At 39.5% G+C, this 20,105-nt stretch overlaps 1 pseudogene; it reads right to left on the bottom strand.

Annotated features, from left to right (window-relative positions):
* Positions 1–412: 412 nt before the first annotated feature.
* Positions 413–19,328, bottom strand: LOC114372328 (annotated as a pseudogene).
* Between the last annotated feature and the right edge of the window lie 777 nt (positions 19,329–20,105).

Genomic DNA, 20,105 nt, shown 5'->3' with positions numbered 1-20,105 from the left:
TATGGAGAAAAGAGTAAGCACCCGAACAAAGCATTTGTTCTTACTAGGAACGGCTAGATACATAGCTCACATGTGTAATTTAATTTGTCCTAGTTGTCTATTATTCTTTTTATAAGAGCTTTTCATCCTTGTCAAGGAAGGGATTCAATGGTCAGAAATAGACAGCTAGGCTTTATCACCAAATAAGGATATTTGGTTTGTATTGAGTATTAGTAATACTAATTACCCATAATTCCTGCCAATTTCTAGCCTTATTTTTATTTTTTAAATTTTAATTAAGCTAATTATGTCAACGTATATGCTTTGTAAAGAAATTCCTACTAAACTTTTTCATACCATTTAGAGTGCATTTGGTTTGGAATGGCTTGGATTTGTAACTAATACAAATACATGTAACTAATACAAATGTGGGTGCTTGGATTTGTAATCACCAAGTGCATCATTTTGTATTCAAAATTCTCAACACATCATTTTGTATTCAAAATTCTCAATACATCAAATTAGAGGAATCAAGGTGCTCCATCATTTCGTGTTCAATTTGTTAACTAGCTATTTATGTTGTATTTTACAATATTATCTTCTACTAACACATGATGCTACTAGCTAGACTCGTCTCATGCTTGATCTCTGTCCCGTAATAGGCATAGCACAACATGTTCTTTTAAATTGTAGCTGAGGTTCGTCACCATAGTGTCATATTTCCTGTGAAAAGGAATTGGATAACCAATTTAATTTTGCTCTTTCATGTTGTGTTCCACATAACAATTCAATTTATGCAGTGTATACAATCATTCACACATCCTAACCAAATGACAGCAAATAACAGTTCAATTTAGACATCCTAATGCATAAGTCAATCACACCAAATCACAGCAAATAACAATTCAATTTAGACATCCCAATAGCAACTAAAAAACACAAAATTAGGGAGTTTGTGTAACTTAAATACCATATACACTCTGTAACACCTAATAAATAAATAAAACTTACTAATAATATCAATAAATTCTGTTCAGACATAATTTTCAAGAAAAATTGAAAATATACAGCAAATTGCTTCCTACAGAAGAAGTTTGACAGCTTCTTCCGCGAGCAAAAAATGCACTCTGCGAAAGAAGGTGTTCTTCCGCGAGTGTAACAGCACGAAAATGGAGTCAGCGGAAGAAGGTGTTCTTCCGCGGGCTCCTGCGGAAGAAACTAAAAAGGTTCTTCCGCTGGCACCCGCGGAAGAACCTTTCACCTTTCTTCCGCAGGAGCTCGCGGAAGACCACCTTCTTCCGCTGACTCCATTTTCGTCCCCTAACACACGCGCGGAAGAAGCTTCTTCTCGCGGAAGAACTTCGTCTTCAACCTCCAGCACCAAACAACAATGTCGTCTATCCTAAGGCCATTATCGTCTATCCTAAGGCCATTATCGTCTATCCTAAAGCCAATGGGGTTAGAACACTAACCTCGATGACGGAAGAAATGCTCACAGAAGCCAATGAAGAAGACGAACGGAGGGAACCAAAATGGAGAACCAAAGCTTGTGCCAGCCAACGAGAAGACTGTTGGGAAGAAGGCCAATGAAGAACACAAATCACGGGAGGGAGAACACTGCTGGGAAGAACAACAATGAAGAAGAAGGAGCGTGGAAGGGAGGGAGACTGCTAGGTGCACAGAAGAGTAAGAAGCGCGGAAGAAGAAACGTTTTTTTTTTTTAAATTTATTAACTTTTGATTTTTAAACGAAGGGCAATTTTGGAAGTTCATTGAATTGCTGGGTGCACCTAGCAACAGCCAAAAACCTATTATCTTACTGTTCAAATCGTGTAAGAGATCTCACTATCGCCCTGGAGGGCCACGACGGCGTATTCACAATATAGGTTGGGTCGTGTCCGTCGCGTGTCTAAGTCCAAATCCAAACAAACAAAACTGGACACCGCAAAAACATGTCCGACACTACGTGTCCGTGTCAGAAATGTGTTCGACACCTAGAAGCAAAATGTGCACATGTTGTGCTCATATAAACTCGCAACACAATCATGTAAAAGATAAGTGAAACAGTTGAATTGGAATCTTATTTACATTTTTATTTATTAATATCTACATATAATACCACTAGATTCTACACACAGTAAATTATATAATAAATCAATTTTAAGAGTGTGCTAGAAATACCTCTGTTAAACTTGCGTCCACCATGCCGGTAACCCCAATAAGTATATCCAATAACACCAGGATGCTGCCTTCTAAAGGTATCTACAAATCCCCTAGATAAAAAGTTCGTTGCAAATGATTTCCTCTCTTCATCTGTAAACCCGGCACTTCTCTTGTTGCCCTGATAAATATAAGTAACTATGAGTACAGATTTGATGCTCTTGCCACTCACATTTCAGACATACTGAATGTCTTGCTCTCACTAGTCAGAACGATATGAGACTTGGAGTACGAGTTATCACAGTAGGCCACTTGATTGAAGACATGATCAGTCCACCTTTTCATCAGGGAAAATTTCAAACAAATTCTAAAAATGTTTAAACAGAAAATGCTAACAGGTTAAGCCTTTTGTAACTTAACAATCTCAAGGATAATTCATATTTTAGAACGGAAAAGTCAGTTTAGATAAGAGGATCCCGCCAGGTGACTCACTAAACACCTGTAGATATTTACATGTACAACTCTTCAAAGTAAATATTAAATTATGTAATGCTGAAATTTGATTTCAAATTTTAAAGCAAACCATAATGAGAAGATTGAATTATATTTGAATTGAAGTTTGCCAGTGCATACTAGCTTCTTGAATACTTCTAAATGCAGTAATTTCTACTAGAAATAAGTGCCTGGTTTTATTTGTATTATTTACCAAGGCTTAGAAGTGTATTATTTACCAAGGCTTAGAAGTGTATATGGTTTTCATGGAAAATACTAAATCTGAATCACTTACAGCCGGGTTGTATATATCTATCTCTTCATGAGCACAATTTAGATCACCAGTCAAAATTACAGGTTTTGACTTCTCCAGCTCCTGTATCCAGCAAAAAATTAATCATTAATCCTAATAATACATAAAAAAAATCTTTTAATAAAATGTTAATATTCCTTCTAAGAGAAGCATATTTACCCGAAAAATAGTTGAACATCATCCCATTAACAAACATTGAACATCATCCCGTTCAAATTTTTTGTTAAAATAACGTGATTCTTTCCAAAAATTATTGACATTTTGGGCTTTTATACTTATAGAACCACAATACTAGGTTTTTCAAATATAGAACTACTACGTAGAATAATTTGTTACTCTAAGATGACAGACAATAGTTGAAGCTGTAACAAGAATCATGCTCCAAATGGCCAACATCATTAGATAATTTGGCAAGCAGTTTAATATAACAACAATAACATTACAAATTAGGCCAGCAGATGCCAACATGAGAAAAAATTATCTCTATGTTGACAAAGGAAAAGAGGAGTCATAAGATGGATGGTGTATTCTGACAAGACAAGAAGGTAAGAGTGTAAAAGGAGCGATTTATGCATACAACGCCACATTAAGCTTTATCCTACTAGGTGAGGGAAAGGAGCTACACATACTTTCAAATAATTGCTGAGAGATGGATCCCATTCAGTCACCCTGTAAGACTAGATTCAAATACAAAAAGATTAGTTGGATGAGGATACATATTTCAGAATGAAATGGGTATAATATATCGAAAGAAAAGTAATTTAATATAAGTCCAATCTTTTCAAGCCATCTCCAGAATTAGGGACATATCCACATATCAAATAAAATGTATCAAACTCAGCCGTTACAAGTCTACCCTCACTATCATGATCTGATATACCTAGGCCATATCGAACTGAAAGTGGCTTGATCTGCCAGAATTGAACAATATTAGAAAACGAATTATTAATATGAACACCATTCTTGCAATTTATAAAATGAGGATGCAAATGTGCAGGCTATTAAACAGAATGAAAATCATGTCAGTAAGTATGAAAAAATGTTTTTTTTTTTTTGCTCAGCAAAAATAGATAATTATATTATATGCAGAGAACCAGGGGTACTGAAAATACACATGTGCATTTCATATAAGATAACAAGGTAATTGCACTGGAGCTGCGAGGTCAAAACTTGCATCAGGGATTGAAATGAGTGTTCATGTTTTAACTACAGGGTAAGCTTTGTGTCACTAATACTTAGCTTGCAATGAAAAGGGTGAGACCAGGATGAGAGAGAGTGAGAGACTGAGAGAGAGCGAGAGACGAACAGAGAGTGAGAGTGGACCACCGTGAGGTATAGGAAGAGAAGGAAACCGCGAGCAGAACTAAATGGGAGAGCGGATTCCAGACAACTCTATGGCGGGAATCGGCTTCGACAGGAAATTAATCATCAACGACGAAACTGGAGGGGCGAAACTGACATTACATCCTTTTACTTCACCAGGTTCCCTGAGGATGTAACAGAGACGGAGTTGTGGACCCAGTTTAGAAAGTGGGGGGATGTAAAGGAAATCTTCATTCCCAAACGGAGAAACAAAGAAGGGAGAAGGTATGGATTTGTACGCTTCAAAGGAGTTTCTGACAAAAGAAGAACCGAAAGATACTTGGATAACATTATTGTAGGGGGCCTCAAGTTGCATGTGAACATTCCGAAATACGGGAGGAAAGGCGAGCCAGGACCAAAACAAAGACAATCACAAGAAGAAGGGGGAGGGTGTGGCTGATATGGATCGTATGGAAATAGCTTCGAATAGGACTGCACATAGCAAGGCACCCAATAGGACGTACGCAGAGGCAGTGGTCCTGCGGACAGAGAAGATAGCACAAAGAAGAATTGCAGGCACTCACTTCGCTGGGTACGGGGGATCACATTCGTCGCTCACACTTAACATCCCGGAGGGAGACAAAACGCGCTACAATGACGCATGGGTAGGAAGATTGAAGAAGCCAGAGGTTTTCGACAGACTTGAAGACGAGGTTTCATGGACCTTAGGTCCAGGAGTATCACCCAAGTATCTGGGTGATGACATGACCCTCCTCCTCGGCCTCTCCGACGCGAAAAAACTAACCAAGGCTCAACCTTGTTTTATTCGCTAGTGAAATGGAGCTCGGAGCTACGTCTGGGAAATAGGCTGGTATGGCTTCGATGTTGGGGTATTCCGTTAGTAGTGTGGATGTTGGAAAACATCCGCAAGATTGTGGCGGCGGTGGGTGACCAGGTGGAAGTTGATGATGATGTAGAACACATGCAAAGGCTTGACCGGGCAAGGGTCCTCGTCAGAACACCTCGGCCACCGTTAATTCAACACTCAGTGGATGTACACATCGAAGGAGATATCCATCGAGTTCATATGGTGGAAGAGAATGGCAGCGGAGAGTCGTGTGGTGGCCGATATTGTAGGAGCAGATGGGAATCATCTGAGGAGATCGTCTCGGACAATGGCGACACGGCCACCGTTTGATCGTGGATGAGCGACCTCTTGCTGAAACCAGATTGCGGCGATCTTGTCGATGATTGCTACACCCGGCAGTCCATAACGTTACCCAGTGGTCACAATGTTGAAGATGACCCACTAGGTAATGCCTGCGCCGATAAGGTGCACTGTCCAACCCATGTGTCGCACAGTATACGTGGCTCTAAGGGGAAAGAATTTGAGCATATAGGAGGATACCAGACAACCTATCCCGTAGGTTACGGAGAAGAGGAAGCAGATACAGGAGGGACGTTAACCAAGGTTGCGGGAAAGAGGAAAGAAGTTGCCAGCTCATCAATGGGTGGTTCTAAAACTTACCTTGATGAGCTTATAACTGACCCTACCCTTGGTCAAAAGGTGGACAACATTTATGGCCACAATGGACAACACACGCCTGATTTTGAATATTCACTTGACCCCAACGTGAAGTATTTTGGGCCTGAAACAAATTTGGGCCTTTCTACACATACCACCCCCGAGGTCCAAATAAATGAATTTGATAATTTTAAAGAGCAGCAACAGGAGCCAGCTGGTGCACTGCAGGTTTACTCAAGGAAAAGATGGTGTAAAAAGAATGAGGCCTAAGAGAGTGGGAAGGCAGATGTAGCTAAAGGAACTTTAGAAATGGAGAAGCAAGATAATATGGAAAAGCAATGTGCTCTAGTAAAAGACATGGGTCTGACCTATAGGGAATATATTCAGCAGGTCATGGGCATGATGTTAGATATGGAGAAGAGACATAACAACATGGCAGCTAAGATGGGAATTAAAAATCATCAATCACGATAATCCTCTCCTATAACTGCAGAGGATTAGGCAGGGGGATTAAGTGGGCTGCCATTAGGAGGCTCAACTTAAAACACAAGGTGGATCTTGTGTGTATACAGGAAACAAAAAAGGAGAATTTTAATAAGCTTATTTGCCAGTCCTTGTGGGGGGACTCTACTGCCTCTTGGGATAGTGTTCCCTCAGTCCAGACATCTGGTGGTCTGCTTTGCATGTGGAACAACTCAGTTTTTGAGGTGGATAGGAGGGTGAAAGGAAGAAATTTCTTAATGCTTGATGGGAGGTGGGCTAAGGATAATCAGAGGATGTTCATTGTTAATGTATATGCCCCGTGTGACCTAGCTGGGAAGAGTGTTATGTGGGATGAGTTGAGGTAGTTAAAGGTTTCTAACCCTGATGGACTATGGTGTTTCCTTGGGGATTTTAATAGCATCAGAAGTCAGGAGGAAAGAATTGGTTCATCCCAAAGGAATGTTGGCACTTATGACATCTCTGATTTCAATGACTGGATATCTGACATGGAGCTTCTGGAAATTAAATGCTTTGGTAGCATGTTTACTTGGTTTAGGCCCAATGGCAATGTGAAGAGTAGACTTGACAGGTTTCTGGTTTCAGAGCAGTGGTTATCTCATTGGCCTGAAAGCTCTCAGCATGTCATCCAAAGGGATTTTTCAGACCATTGTCCAATCATCTTGAAAACAGAGATGGTGGACTGGGGTCCTAAGCCCTTTCGGGTGGTCGATTGGTGGCTCAATCATAAAGGTTATCAAAGAATGGTGAAGGAAGCTTGGAGCAAAGATCAGCAGGGTGGTTGGGAGGGAATCATGCTTAAAAACAAGCTGAGGAATTTAAAATCCACTATAAAGCAGTGGAGCAAAGAGAATGGGGATATTAATATCAAGAAAATCCAGAACCTGAGGCAGAAGTTAAATGACATGGAAACCATAGCCTCTGATAGAACTTTGTCTGATGATGAGCTTAAGGCTAAGAAATCCATCCAGCAAGACCTGTGGGATGTCTCAAATGCCTATGAATCCCTTTTGAGACAGAAATCAAGGGCTAAGTGGCTCAAGGAAGGTGACAGCAACACAGTGGATGGTGGATTGCATTAACTAGTTCTATATGGCAGCATAGGAATCTATTGATTTTCCAGGGCAATCCTTTTGACTCATCCAAAGTGATGGATGATGCTTTATTCCTAGCTTGGTCCTGGCTAAAAGTTAGAGAGAAAGATTTCAACACTCCTTTTAACCATTGGTCTTCCAATCTTGCGGAGTCTTTTGGTTAATCTGGGTTGGGTACCTTTATCTTCTTTGGTGGGGTCCTGGTTGGGTTTTTTTCTTTGTTTTTGGAGGGTGGCACCATAGGTGTCTTGTATTTGTTCATATTTCACCAGTACCTCTGGTACTTCTGTGCTTCTTATTAATAAATTATATTTTCTGCCTTCCAAAAAAACATGTTGAAGGTATACACAATTGGACCCTAATACTTTCGTAAGGTTCATATTAAGGACCAGCTAAGCCCAATCCTAGGATTACACCAGACATACGTCTACTACAGAGAATCCTAGCCACTACCCTCCTGTCCTATTTACCCAAAGGTTTCTCTCAGCTGAGAGGACCACTGATTGTAGTGCAGTGTAAAATCTTTCTCCATGGCCCTCAGCCATGACCATAGTAGGAGAAGTGCATCATCCAGCACTTTACTTGTGATGAAGGTCTGGTTCTCAAATACTGTCTTATTTCTGTGATGCCATATGGTCCATGTGAGGGCTACCCACCAGCACTTCCATCTTGTAGCCTTGGTACCACCAGCGTTCCCAATGGTGTGCTGCAAAAAGTGTTCCTTTGGGTTCTGTGGGAAAGTAGCCTTTGTTTTCACCCAAGATAATGATTCCCACCAGAGGGGATTGTTTTGCTGCAATTGAAGAAAAGGTGTGCTGCATTCTCCTCCATATTATTGCACAGTGGGCACCTTGAGTCTGTTAATTCCACTTGTCTCCTTCTATGGTTAGCCTTTGTTGGTAACCTGTCTCTAATGAGCCTCCATGCAAATGTTGCTGTTTTAGGTGGTATCCTAAGTTTCCACAGTTCCACAAAAGGCCCGTCATCTGTCTCCCCCCTTTTTGCCTCCAGCAGTATGTCATATGCTGATTTTGTCGAATAATTTCCACTCGGATCAGCCTTCCAAACCCATGAATCTGCTCCTTGCTGCTGTACTGTTAGCACTGCAGTTTCCTGTATGAATTCTGCAGCCATTGTAGCTTCATTGTCAAATAGGTTTCTCCTCCAACTAAAGTTCCATTCCCATCCTTCATCATTGTGACTCCCCATAAGACTGATTGTTTGCTGTTGTTGATTGGAAATTTGGTACAGACTGGCATATTTTACCATTAATGGTCTATCATCGGCTGTCCATGTGTCTTCCCAAAATTTGATCTTGTCTCCGCAGCCCACCCTCCATTCTATTTGCCTTTTGAGTGCTATTGTCTGTTGTTGTTGATTAAGCAGCTGAAGATCCTTCCACCAGTGTGAATGGTAACAGCTTCTTCTATGGCCATCTAAATTTCTCCACCCACCATACTTAGAGAGTAATATTCTGGTCCACAGCTCTACATTGTGTTGAAATATTTCCCATCTCCACTTTCCTAATAATGCTGTGTTGAACATCCGCAAGTCTTTTATGCCTAAACCTCCTTTATCTTTTGGGAGACATACGATTTCTCAATTGACCCACGCAATTTTCTTTTGCTCCGAACCACCGTCCCATAGGAATCTACGTTGAATGTTGACCAGCTTCTCTATTATTTTTTGGGGAACCCTGAAAAATGAAAAGAAATAAATTGGAAGCGCTGTTAGGACTGCATTTATAAGAGTGACTCTCCCTCCCAAAGAAATGTGTCTTTGTTTCCATCTAGTCAATTTTGTCTCACACTTCCTAATGATAGGATCCCAGATCTCCCTACGGTTTGGGTTTATAGCAATTGGAATACCAAGATAGGTGAAAGGCATAGGCAACATGCGGCAATTTAGGAAATCAGCAGCCTTCTTGCACCATTGTTCAGATTTGTAGATTGCCCCACACCTGCTTTTTGTAAAGTTAATTTTAAGTCCTGAAGCTAGCTCAAAACACCTGAGAATTGTCTTTACAGCCTTCACATTTTCTATTGTGGCCTCCCCAAAGAAGATGGTATCCTCAGCATATTGCAAGATGCTAACAGGCTCCTTATTCTTCCCCACTAGAAAACTACTAAAGTGTTTTTTATTCACAGCCTTCCTCATCAAGCCGCTTAGGCCTTCTGCAACAATGTTGAATAACAAGGGGGCAAGTGGGTCCTCTTGCCTAAGGCCTCTTTGTGGATTAAATTCATTGGTGGGGCTTCCATTAACCAAAATAGACATCGATGCTGAATGAAGACATCCCGAAATCCATTGTATCCATTTTGGGCAAAAACCCAGCCTCCGCATCATATAAATTAGGAAACTCCATGAGACAGAGTCGTGGGCCTTTTCATAGTCTACCTTAAACACTAGGCAAGGTTTTTTGCACCTTTTTGCCTCCTCCACCACCTCATTAGCAGTCAGTACAGCATGCAGCAAATGTCTTCCTTTTATGAAAGTCATCTGTCTCTCATCAATGATGTCGGGGAGCACCTTTTTCAATCTGTTTGCCAAGATCTTGGCCACAATCTTATAGATACAGCCTATTAGTGAAATAGACCTGTACTCATTGAGAGATGTGGATCTTTGATCTTGGAGATTAGGGCGATGAAAGATGCATTGCATCCCTTTGGGAAATGACCATTGACATGAAATTCATCAAGGAAGCAGCTGATATCAGGTTTTAACAGCTCCCAGAAGTGTTTAATGAACTTAAAATTTAGGCCATCCAGTCCAAGGCTTTTATCACTACCACATTCCCATACGGCTGCCTTTATTTCTTCCTCCTGAAACCGTGCCACCAGCAACTGATTTTGCTGCTGCCCTAATCCGCGAAATGTAGTCCCATTAATTACTGGTCTGTCATAGTCAGGTTCAGTAAATCTGAGTTGGAAAAAATTGTGGGCTGCCTCTTTCACACTGTTTGGTTCTTCAACCCATGACCCATCAATCCGCACACCTTTTACTGCATTTTGTCTACGATTATAATTGATGAGCTTGTGGAAATATCTTGAATTGCAGTACCCCTCCTTCATCCATTTTGTCCTTGCCTTTTGTCTTAGCAAGGACTCATGTGCTTGGGTTGCAGTCCACAAATTCTCCTGTATCTTTTTACGAGAGGATAACTCGAGGGGGGTCAATTGTCTGTCAAGGCTGGCAGCTTCCAGATTATTTAACTCATTGTGAAGCTGTTGCACCTTCTTAGCTGTATCTCCAAATTGCTCTTTATTCCATCTCTTCATCCTTTCCTTGAGCTTCTTAAGCTTTTGTTTCAGCGAGTAGCCCCCCCATCCCATTAGTTGTGTGCTCGACCAGCTGCCAATGACTATATTTTGAAATGTCTTATCCTTCAACCAACAGTCTAGAACCCTAAAAGGTTTGGGTCCCCAGTCAACAATTTTTGCTCTGAGTAGGATAGGGTAGTGATCGGAGAAGTTTCTATCCAAGATATATTGCGTGCTACCCGGCCATTTAGACATCCAATCATCGAAAACAAGGAACCTGTCCAACTTACTTTTTGCAGTCCCATTTGGTCGAATCCAAGTGAATTTTCTGCCCAGACATGGCACTTCTTCAACCTCTAATGCCGATATCCAGTCGTTGAACTCTAACTTACTGTTAGGGTCCCCCTGTCTTTGTGACGTGGTCATTCTCTCTGCCAGATGCCTAATGCTGTTAAAATCCCCCAAGATACACCAGATTCCACCTGTTTGGAGTTGTTTAAGCTGCCTGATAGATGCCCATAGTGCTCTTCTGCCAACAACATCACATGGTGAGTATACGTTCACAATAAATGTTTTCTGCATCTCTTGAGTCCACATCCCCTCTAGTAAAATGAAGCCCCTGCCTGTGACTCTCCTCTCTACCTTGAACATGCTGTCATTCCATATACACAGCAATCCTCCAGCTGAGTTTATGGCAGGGTATATTTCCCAACTCAGAGTTGTGTCTCCCCATAAAGCTTGACATAATGCTCTTTCTATCTTTTCTTTTTTGGTTTCCTGTATGCACAGCAAGTCGACTTGATTTTGTGTTATTAATTTTCTGATTGCTGGCCACTTCACCCCTCTCCCCAGCCCTCTTATGTTGTAGGATAGAATATTCATGGTGGGGTGGATCTCTTTCCCATTGCTTCTGCCTTCTTCCTGTCTCTAAGCTCCATTGACGTGATTTTGTCAATGATTTTTTAGTCCTCTGCTTCACATGTCATTCCCAAATCTTTTGCCATTTCCCATTGGGCAATTGCCTCTTGTATCAGGTTAGTATTGCTGTCGTTCATGGTTGGTAGTGACTTCCTTTAGAGGACTTTAACTCACAGCCAGTATGAAAAAATGTAATTAGTATTTAGCTTGGTTGAAAAAGAATATTAGTAAAGTAGGAAGCAAGGGCTTCAACTCAATTACGTACAAAATCATTGTTTTTCCATTATCATTAATCTCATTGCCAAAAATTTAACTAAAAAAATGTGTACAACACATCATCACATAAAAACATGCAGCCTTAAACATTAAGTTTCCACAAAATTTAGCATGAGTATATCGTACAAGAAATATTCACTACTATATTCTATAAACAGCTTTTTCTTCTAAATGTAGACTTGAAGCTGTGACTTATGTGTGGAAAAACTGTTCTCACACTAGCTTGGCTTTATTAAATTCAAAATAACATATTTATATACATCAAGGGGGAAAGAGACAGCTTGACAAGACAAGTCATACTACTGTCTTCTAGAACAAGATAAGCAGGAAACTAAGTAAGCTAAGTAGCATAAAATCTATCAAAAGATACACATAATTATAACACTCCCCCTCAAGCTGGAGCATATAATTCATATGCACCAAGCTTGGAACATATAAACTGAATCCTAGGCCCCCTTAAGGACTTAGTCAAAATATCAGCTGGCTGATCATTAGAATTAATGAACTCAGTGGCAATCTCTTTGGACAATAGCTTCTCCCGAATAAAGTGACAGTCAATCTCTATATGCTTGGTCCTCTCATGGAAAACTAGGTTTGAAGCGATGTGAAGAGCAGCCTGATTATCACAATATAACTTCATTTGTTCCACTTTGCAGAATTTCAACTCTTCAAGAATTTGTTTAACCCACATAAGTTCACATGTAACCATAGCCATAGATCTGTATTCAGCCTCTGCACTAGATCGAGCAACAACAGCTTGCTTCTTACTTTTCCAAGAGATAACATTTCCTCCAATGGAGACACAGTATCCTGATGTGGATCTCCTATCCATGGGACATCCAGCCCAGTCCGCATCACAATATCCAGATATTTGTGTGTTACCTTTGTCTTCATAAAGCAATCCTTGTCCCGGAGCTCTCTTTATGTATCTAAGAATACGTGTAACAGCATTCCAATGATCAACACGAGGATTTTGCATAAATTGGCTTACCACTCCAACAGCAAAGGAAATATCAGGTCTGATAATGGTGAGATAAATTAGTTTTCCCACAAGTCTCCTATATCTTTCGGGGTCATGATAGATTTCACTTTGATCTTCCATGAGCTTCAGATTCGGATCCATAGGGCTATCAACAGGTCTACAATTCTGCATGCCTATCTCCTCCAAAATGTCAAGAGCATACTTTCTCTGTGAGATCACAACACCATCTCCTGATTGAGCCACCTCAATACCAAGGAAGTACTTCAAATACCCTAGGTCTTTGGTTTGAAAATGACTGAATAAGTGCTCCTTTAGTTGGACAATCTTAGTAGCATTATTCCCTGTAATCATTATATCATCGACATATACTATCAAATAAACACATTTCCCAGGGGATGAATGACAATAAAAAACAGAATGATCAGCTTCACTTCGTTTCAACCCAAAGAGTTGAACAATATGACTGAATTTACCAAACCAAGCCCGAGGGGATTGCTTCAACCCATAGAGGGATCGATGCAGCTTACACACAAAACCATACTCCCCCTGAGCAACAAACCCAGGAGGTTGCTCCATATAGATCTCTTCCTCAAGGTCACCATGAAGGAATGCATTTTTAATATCAAGCTGATGGAGGGGCCAATGACGCATGGCAGCCATAGCAAGAAACAAACGGACAGTAGTGATCTTAGCGACTAGAGAGAAAGTGTCACAATAAACAAGGCCATATACCTGAGTATAACCTTTAGTCACTAAGCGAGCCTTAAGTCGATCAATCTCACCATTAAGCCCAACTTTAACTGCATAAACCCATCTGCAACCCACAGCCTTCTTGCCAGGTGGAAGGGGAACAAGTTCCCAAGTACCACTATGTTCAAGAGCCTGCATTTCATCAATCATAGTCTGTCGCCATCCAGGATGACTTAGTGCCTCATGAATATTAGAAGGAATAGAATGCGAAGATAGAGAGAAAACAAAGGAAGAATATGAAGGAGACAAACGATGATAGCTTAGAAAGTTATAGATAGGATGAGGATTACGAGAGGATCTAGTACCTTTGCGGATGGCAATGGGCCAGTCTGAATCAGAGGGATGAGAAGGAGCAGGATCCATGGCTTGAGGATTGATTGAAGAAGGATGAGAATCCGAAGGAGAAGCTTCAGATACTGTAGAACCAACTTGCTGTATCCTGCGTTGATATGTAAGAAGTGGTGGAAGAGCAACTTCAGGTGGAAGTGGTGGAGGAGCAACTTCAGGTGGATGTGGTGGAGAAGATGGAACTTCACTGACATCTTGGTTTGAAGTACCTAGAGGACATGGAGAGGGAATCGGAAGAACATCCTGAATGGAAGAAAAATGATCCGTAGATGATGGAAAGAAGGGTGTGTCTTGAAAGAAAGTTACATCTGCAGACATATAGTATCGTCGGGTAGACGGAGAGTAGCATTTGTAACCCTTTTGAAGACGAGAATAACCTAAAAAGACACACTTGATTGCTCAGGCAGAAAGTTTATCTAAACTAGGGGAGAGATCATGGACAAAACATGTGCAGCCAAACACTTTAGGTGGAACATGGAATAAATGGTCATGAGGAAAAATGACTGAGTGAGGAATTTGATTCTCAAGGAAAGAGGAAGGCATTCTGTTAATTAAGAAACAAGCAGTAAGCATCGCATCCCCCCAATGGTGTGTAGGAACATGAGAGGCTAACATTAGTGATCGTGCGGTGTCAAGGAGATGACGATTTTTCCTTTCTGCTATACCATTTTGTTGTGGTGTATGGGGACATGTAGATTGATGTAGAATTCCTTTTGAAGATAAAAAAGAAGAGAAATCATGAGAGAAATACTCTTTGGCATTATCACTTCTGAAAATCTTACTTGTTTTTCCAAATTGGTTTTCAATTTCATTGAGGAAGGACATGAAGATAGGCAAAAGTTCAAATCTGTCTTTCATTAAATAGACCCAAGTACATCTAGAAAATTCATCAATGAAAGTTACAAAATATCGAAAATCAAAAGATGTAACACAGCTTGGTCCCCAAATATCATAATAAATGATAGAGAAAGCTGAATTACATCTTTGAACAGTTTGTGGAAAAGATGACCTAACATGCTTTCCTAGTTGACAAGATTCACATTCTAAGACTCGAAGATTCTTCAGACTAGGGACCATCAATTTTAGTTTTGGTAGACTTGGGTGACCTAGACGATCATGCAAAAGTTTGGGATTTGAAGTTGCTAAACAAGAGACAGAAAAGTTGGACTTCAAGTAGTAAAGTCCTCGAGATTCACGTCCTTCTCCAATCAGTCGACCCGTGCCATGTTCTTGGATAACAAAAGAATTAGCGGTAAAGGTTACTGAACAATTCAATGAACGAGTTAGCTGACTCAATGAAATTAAATTATAGAGACATTGTGGAATAAACAAGACAGAATCCAGCTTCATTGAGGAAGATAAAGATACTTGACCACTCCCTTGAGCTGCAACTTTGGAACCATTAGTTATAGTAACAAGATGAAGAATTTTTGGAAAAGAAATGGATGTAAAGGAGGACCTGTTACCAGAAATATGATCAGAGGCACCTGAATCAAGTATCCAAGGACTGGGACCGTCAACAGATTGAGAAATGCATGCTGTTGAATAACATGGTACAGAGGAAGATGAAGCCTGGCTGCTGGATTTCTCGGATTTCAGCTTCAGATACTCCTGATATTCTTTATCAGAGAACTTAGACTCTGGTTTTTCTGTCTGAGTTACCTGAGCTACTTTGCCAGGGAAGCCATGCAGGGAGTAACAATTCTCTTGAGTGTGGTCCATCCTCTTGCAATATGTGCATTGAGGACGTCCACCTCTTCCTCCACGACCTCCTCTACTGTTTCGTCCTCCCCCTCTCCCCCGAGGTGAAACCATGACTGATGTTTCCATTAGCTCAGCTGGATTTTCTTCTTTCAGTGCATGAGGCACACGAAGCAGCCTAGTGATGAGAGAGTCCATCAATGGAACTTGATCTCCAGCTAGGACTTGATCACGTACATGATCAAAGTCTGAATGTAGACTCCTCAAGATAAGAACCATACAGAACTTATCCAGCTTCCTATTTACTTCCTCCAGCGATTCAGCCACAAGGAACCTCTTCAGCTCTTCCACTGCAGCCCGAGCCTTACGTATGTGTGCAATCATATCATGATTGGTTTGCTTGAGAGCTGTAACCTTCATGGTTGCATCAAACAAACTCTGAATATCATTAGCAAAGATTTCTCGAGCCTTTTTCCAAAATGAACAGCATGTTTTAAACGATCTGAGAATCTCCAAAACATCCGCCTCAACTGACTGCCATAGGACGGCACAAAGCTGATAATCTAGCTTTTCCCACTCGGGTCTTTTATCATTTGGAACTGCCTCAGCGCCTTTTTCAAGATGATCATGGTGCCCTTGCCCAAGAAACCAAAGTTCCACTGAAGCAGACCAGGATAAGTAATTTTTCCAATTGAGCTTTGCTGTTGTGATTGTGGGGGTTCCAGAAAAAGAAAGCACTAGGCCAGACGAGGTCATTTTCGCTCACGGATCAAAGAAACACTAAAGAAGAGAAGAGGAAGACACAAGATCAACCAACGAGGTGCCGAAACTGAAAACCGATGACTGATATGGACTCAGGAGAGTCCGACGAGCCGGCCGGCACAGGACGCGCGTGATTCCGGCCACGGGAAGGCGGCGCGTGGTGGTCACGCGCCGGTGTTTGGCACGAACGGGAACTGCGCGTGGCGGCGCGTGGAGAGGTTTCCGGTCAGGCAACTAGTTGGGTTGGGTTGCGCTCTTTGAGGAGCACCAAACCCTGCAATCTCCGGCCGAAATGGTGGCCAGAGTGAAGACGGCCGGCGGTGAACGGCGGCGCAGACGGCGGTGAATACGACCCGCTCTGGTACCAACTTGAAGCTGTGACTTATGTGTGGAAAAACTGTTTTCACACTAGCTTGGCTTTATTAAATTCAAAATAACATATTTATATACATCAAGGGGGAAAGAGACAGCTTGACAAGACAAGTCATACTGCTATCTTCTAGAACAAGATAAGCAGGAAACTAAGTAAGCTAAGCAACATAAAATCTATCAAAAGATACACATAATTATAACATGTAGAAAACATAATTTAATATTATGTGTTAAAAGTTTCCATTAAGTATGAAGAGGCAGGCTGAACACAGTCAACATACCCTTGAGATAATTGCTGTTCCAGAATAACCAAGCTTAGAAACACTAAATGTCCAAAAGCTGTTATCATAGCCATCTATTAGATGGTGTTTGATTTCCTCAATATCCTTCTCCTGTAGGTAAACCAGAGCATTTATAAATAGGAGAGAACATGAGCACCATGGATTTTCATACAAACATCTTCATCATGGTTGATAGATAATAAAAGGCAGCATGTATGGCTGTTAGGAATAGCTTCTCGCGATTCACATTTTTCACAATTTTCAGATATACATTCTTTGCTATTCTCTATAATTCTTAGCATAATTCTTCAGCAACCATCAGAATTTTACATAACTTTACTACAATGTAACACAAAGAAGCAGTTATAAACTAGCACAAATACAAAAGAAAAAAGAACCAACTTTGCAATTATTCTTAATACGTGTCTAACAAAACTGAAACTGAGGACTATTGGAAAATATAACTCTAGGCATAAAATGATAGTCAATATTCTACCTGCAGTTTAGTCTATTGCAAACACAATACATCAAAGTCTTCCCTTTGGGCAAGTTGAAGTGCTGAGAATCCTTCTAATTTTAGCAATGCTCTCAATCCATTGGCATTCCATGACAAAAGCTTGACAAATTTTGTATCCTGAGCAAGAGGTGGGGGTCTCATAGTTCTAGGATTATAAGCAATCCAACCTTTTTGAGGCTTCTTGTGGGCAAGAACTGTCCATGGTTCAGTTTGAATAGTAGCTGTACTGATTTCCTCTGACTGTACAACAATGCTAGCAACATCTGAAGATACTTTTCTCTTTGCCCTGGAAGGCTTAAAATCTGGAAATAAAAACCCATATAATATTGATGATTGATCCTTAGTTAAATGAGTGGCCTTTGAACCATAATTGAGTCAATTGACAATTCAGAAAAAGGTGTTAAAAGTAAAATTTGAGTAATGTTAACAACTATATATATTCTACAGCGGTACCTGAATCCTCGTCTGATTTCAATGAAACTTTCTTCTTTGTTGTCACTTTGATAGTTTTTCTCTCAGATTCTGATTGTTTTAACCTTCTCTTAGCCTGGTTAAGTTCAGATATCTCTGGATTTTCATTGACATTTTCAATATGGTCTTCATCCAATACTTTTTTAGCCTCCACTTCTACAGATGCATTTTCAGAAGAAATCAATGGCCATTTTTTTTCTTGTGCATGAGAATCTAGTTCTGCACATGAACATACCTTCTAACCATTAGAATTACACAGTTTGAGCTTGTTTCTAAACAGCAACACTAAGGTTAAGAAGTAAAGGAAGAGACTGTTTGGAGACAATAATTGATGTCGAAACAAAAACTAAAACTCTTCATTTCCCTCCTTCCCCCAGAAGCATTAAAAGCTGAGATAATGCTAAGAGAATGTATACCACACATGTTACTGCCCACGAAACTCTTCCAGGCAGACAAAATATCATCTTTACGACCTTTGGCAGGGACGTTAAATCTCCTGAGAATTCAAACCAGTCCCAAGATATATAACATCAACAATATTGTATATTACTAAAACTAAAACAATAGATAGCCACTTGGTAAGGAAAATACACATCTCCTTACTTCAAGGTTTTCCGGAGTTCCTGAACAGTCACCGTGTCTACTATTGTTGGGTCATTTCTTAATCTCTCAAGCTCAATCGAATAGCTATTAACATCATTCTCCTACATTATCAATGTATAGTGAAAACCCAAAAAACAAGATTTCCAATACTCAAAGGTATATACTATATAACAATGACAATGTTACTGAAACATCATTAGACCTCAACAATAAGCTTCTTGGAACCAAGGCTGGCTTCCAACCCTTTAAGCTTCACATTCTTCTTGTCCTCAACAAATGGTGACGAGGGTTTTGATGAATTTGAAAATGGTCTTTTAGACCCCATTGCTTTCACAGTTGGACAAACCAATGTCTTGGCATTCAAATGCTTCTGAAACACTGCAAAGCTACAACATTCTTAGTCAGTTCAGGTACCCCAGATGAATTTAGATTCGATTAATTTGTTCCAACAAGTATGGTGCAATATTTTAACTTTATTTTAAAAATCAATTAAAACAAGGAAAATTAAAAATGTAACCTTTCCAGTAAAAGTACACAGAATAATATGCAATTTTCTTTTTAACTTGCGTGGATTTGAAAGTGGAGAATGGAGAAGAGGCACGGCAAAAGAGAAACCTGGTGAGATTGGAGGTGGTAGACACGAATTGCAGGAGGTGTTTCATGTGAGGAAAACACCCAACGGAGAACGAAAGAACCGCCACTGAGAAATGAGAAAGGGCACAATACTAAAAGAGAGGAGACAAATATTCATGTTTTTCATTAATTTTGGTGTTGTATTTTAATCGGTAATTTTTCGGATGATTATGTATAACTATTAATAATGAAAATTAATTATGTATATATTTGATTGAATAATTTTATTCTTAAATTATTTCTTACATTTAAAATTTTTCTTTTAATTTATATTAACTTCTCATTATTTTTATATTATTATTTTCTTATTCTGCATTTTTTATTAATTATATTTAACTTCTATTTATTTTTATTATTTAAAAAATTTAGAGTTGCCCTAGTTTTCATATAAAAACGTTTTGTCTTCTATTTTGTCATATATGTAATTTTGGTCACTTATTTCAAAATTTTATTTTTCTATTTTTTAAAAAAAAATATTAACTAACAACATAATTTTTTAAAAAAAATTATAATTTTGATTCAATTTTTAATTTTACAAAAATTTATTTCTTAAATTTTAATTAAATAATTTATTAATGATACCATAAATGAATATTATGTATTTTTTAAAGGAGAATATCATGTTAGATATAACTATATAAGGTTCAATCGAATATAAATAAAAGAAATAAAAATTATTAAACAAAATTAACGATAAAATCAAAATTATAATTTGACCGTATGTCACTATTTAAAACAAGAAAATGACATTGTGGATTCATCAAAATAAGAAAATTAAAATTATATTTAAACTTAAATATAATATTTTTTTACAGACTACGAATATTTTTTATTGGAAATAATCATACTTAAAACAGATAGAATCA

This window comes from Glycine soja, chromosome 10 (genome assembly GCF_004193775.1).
Source record: "Glycine soja cultivar W05 chromosome 10, ASM419377v2, whole genome shotgun sequence".
NCBI lineage: Eukaryota > Viridiplantae > Streptophyta > Magnoliopsida > Fabales > Fabaceae > Glycine > Glycine soja.
This window is presented reverse-complemented; position numbering and strand designations above follow the sequence as displayed.